Below are 3,247 nucleotides of genomic sequence, written 5' to 3'. Positions count from 1 at the left end.
TGGAGAATTTATTAAGAGTAGGAGAGAGAGGACGACAGGGACATTTGCAAAGGGGCAGGCAGTTCAGAGCAACTGCTGAGATGATCACAACGCAGGTTCTGCTTCTGTGCCCTTGGCAGCCTTGTGCTAGAGGAGTGGGCAGCTAATGTTTTTTGAAGATGATACAGTACCTGATTGTTGGAGGTTATACAATAGGGCAGAGGGCCAGGCCACATGGAATATGCAAAAACCGAGAGACTCGGGTCTTGGGAAAAATATGTTTTCAGGTAAACCTCCACTGTCCATTACTTTAAAGTGGGTGATGTCCTGGGAAAACAATAAGGGGCATTCCCAAGGGATTGATGAGCCTGGCTTGCCATGGAATACGTAATGATCAGATATCCAGAAGTCTTGGAGCATTGTGCAGGCTTCTCAGGGCTTGTTTAATTTTGACAAGAGTACATCTTAATTTGGAATTGTCACAGCCCACACAGGAGTCTATAGCTACTTATGTGCACATCTGTGTCCTCACTAACGTGTGGGCTCATGGGGTACAGAGTGGTGGCATGTTCTCTCTCAGCGTGGTAGGTATGATGTGAGGGCACTGCCGGATACAGTCAGACTCTCAGACTGCTGTGCCACCCCCTCGTTTGAACTTGGTTTAGGGGAAGGACTACGTTGGAAACATCAAATGACACCGTGCAACTGCAGTGCAATGATCAGACCCGATCTCCCACTATTGACACAAACCACTGGGACATTGCCACTGAGGACATGGGTTAGGACGGAACCAGAGAGACATGGTCACCGTTGTGGTCACCACTTCATAGGTCGGGGAATGTTTAATCTGGCAGATGGAGAGGATTAGGAAATACTGAAAAAAGAAGTAAAGGCATACTGGCTGAACTGGGAAAACGACAATTCAAGTGAAAGGCATGATTGTTCTTTTTGTTTGGGCTATAAATCTAGCTTCTCTCACATTAGAAGGTTAAAATCTCTACCTATCTTGACTGACCTACGATTTGTTAGAGAACTCTTCACCATAAACCTTGCTTGCATCTTGGGGCAGAAGAACACCAAAGAAACCCGACACAAGTAATGGCATCTGGACTGGACACTGTCAGTGAGTGTTTCTCAGAAAACCAGCCCCAAACCCCGCCCACGGCCGCCAGGTGCATTTGGACCGCGACGGATTCCGCGTGTCTGAGACTCGGTCTCTGCGGGAGCAGACAGTCTCCTCTTTCTCCCATGGAAGGCCTCATGGACACAAGCTGCTCTTGCGTTTGGCGGCCAAGTTGCCAGTTCGCAGCACCGCTAGGGCTGCTCATTTTTTATAGAGGGAAGATCTAATGTGTGTGGGTTCGCGGCCCAGGCATTAATTAGGTAGGCAGTGGTGGCTTTTATCTCAGTTGGAGGTAGAGGTCCAAGTGACAAGCAGAGACAAAGAAACAACTGTACTCTGTCCCTCTTGCTGGCCAGCCGGCAAATTTAAATGTAGAGCAAATGCGTGTTGACTTCTGTTAAAATCGAGTCGGTTCTACTGGAAAAGCAATTGTGTCATAAATGCATACACTCCCTCTGGCCCCAGACAAGTCTCACGAAACCTGAAAGGATTCCTTTTCCCTCTCGTATCACTCATCTTTCTCATGCCCTTCTCTCAATGCTTCATGCTTCACATTTCTGCAGAGATCCATCAGCAACGCGACAAACAAGTCTCACATCGCTTCCACACACTAAGCAGGTCCAACGAGACCACAAAACAAGATCTCACTTGTTCGAAAGACACCTTTTTGACATCTTTCTCCTGCTCTGGACAGGTGGGGCCGGGGAACACCACGTGAAGGTGGATAACATCAGTACTCACCGCACGGACGTCTGCTCCCTGCTCAGCTCACCAGCTCTGGTCTTTGGAAGCGGTTTCCACACTTAGATCAATTCCTCTCCGCTCAAAGACTCAGAGTCCAGTTAGCCACTCCCCCACCTCTTCTGGAACCATCCGGGTTTGTCACAGATTAGCAAAGAACAAGTCAATCGTTTATCACAAACAACAAGTTGGTGTGTTTCTTTTCAAGGTTGGCCATGCCTTTAAACAAAGGTCCCAGATGTGTTTGGCTCTCTCTGCCACCAGTGGGGACTGGCTCTTTGGAGAAACTGTTAGGATTCTCTTGACCTGGATGCAAAGTTGAAAACTTCTGTGTGTGTTGGTGGGGGGCAGTGTTTCAGGAAATAAGGTGACAAAAAGGATGACATCCTGGGGTCTTGTCTAACAGCAGGTTGCCAGATAAAGTACAGGATTCGATATGTTCTGTATTTTGTTTTTTCGTGTTAGGGTTACCTCAGGGGTGTTATGTCATTGGAGATTACCCTTTTGAAGTTGTGTTATATGTTTTGGGGTATATTAAGCCCAGGATTGATGAACCTATAGGGACAGCAGGTAGAACAAGGGTTTCGGGGGCAGGGTAGGCGGGGGTGGGGGGCTGGGAAAAAGGGAGCTGATTTCAAAGGTGTTCAAGAAAGAAAGGAATGTTTTGAAACTGTGGTAGCAATTGTACAACACTGCTTGATGTGATTGAACTATGGTATGATAGGATATATGTGTTAACTCCCAATTAATAATAAATTTTAAAATATAAAATAACATTTATATATGAGTATATATGTACATTTATATTTAATCCCCTGCTGTGTGGATTTTGGGCAGAAAAATATAGATCATATTTTGCATAACTACATTCCAAGTACTTTTTGGGATATATTTATACTAAAAAAGGTTATTCACTGTTCATTTAAAATTCACATTTAATTGCTTGCCCCGTATTTTACTTGCTGAAACTGGCACTTCTACTGGCATACCTTCCTCTCTCCACTAGGTGCAAGCCAGCCTCACCAGCCTCTGAGCCTTTGCACATGTTATTGGTTCTGACTGGAGCCTTCTCCCTTCACCTACGTTCCCCATGGTCACTTTCATAGCATTGTTTTGACAGCAGGTGTTTCCTTTCTGCTCCGCCCTTAGACAGTGAGCTCCTGAGATCAGGGTCTTTGTCTGGCTTGCAGACAAGTCTCCATCCTCAGACACAGCACTTAGCACATAGTATGATCTCAGTAAGTTCATATTTTAGAGAGAAATCCCTGACAAGTACAAATGTAGAGGGAGTTGACTAGCAAACTCCAAGGGAGTGGTTCCACGCAGTCCTATGTGAAATCAGAATCAGCCCATCCGCAGAGGGTAGGATCCCAAGGTCATGTTCTAGAGCTAATCCCACGCAGC

The 3,247-nt window shown here is 46.0% G+C and overlaps 1 protein-coding gene across 1 annotated transcript in view; it reads right to left on the bottom strand.

Moving 5' to 3' along the window:
- Window positions 1-1,931, bottom strand: part of LOC101642081 (glutathione S-transferase A2) — a 62,456-nt gene extending 60,525 nt beyond the window's left edge. The window contains exon 1 of the mRNA XM_045294814.1: window positions 1,844-1,931. The gene's annotated coding sequence lies outside the window, so the exon portion shown is untranslated. The remainder of the gene's footprint in view (window positions 1-1,843) is intronic.
- Window positions 1,932-3,247: the final 1,316 nt, after the last annotated feature.

This window comes from Echinops telfairi, unplaced genomic scaffold (assembly GCF_000313985.2).
Source record: "Echinops telfairi isolate 266 unplaced genomic scaffold, ASM31398v2 ScPeMD7_3533;HRSCAF=4204_1, whole genome shotgun sequence".
Classification (NCBI taxonomy): Eukaryota; Metazoa; Chordata; class Mammalia; order Afrosoricida; family Tenrecidae; genus Echinops; species Echinops telfairi.
Note: the sequence above shows the minus strand (reverse complement) of the source record. Positions and strands in the feature narration are given on the sequence as shown.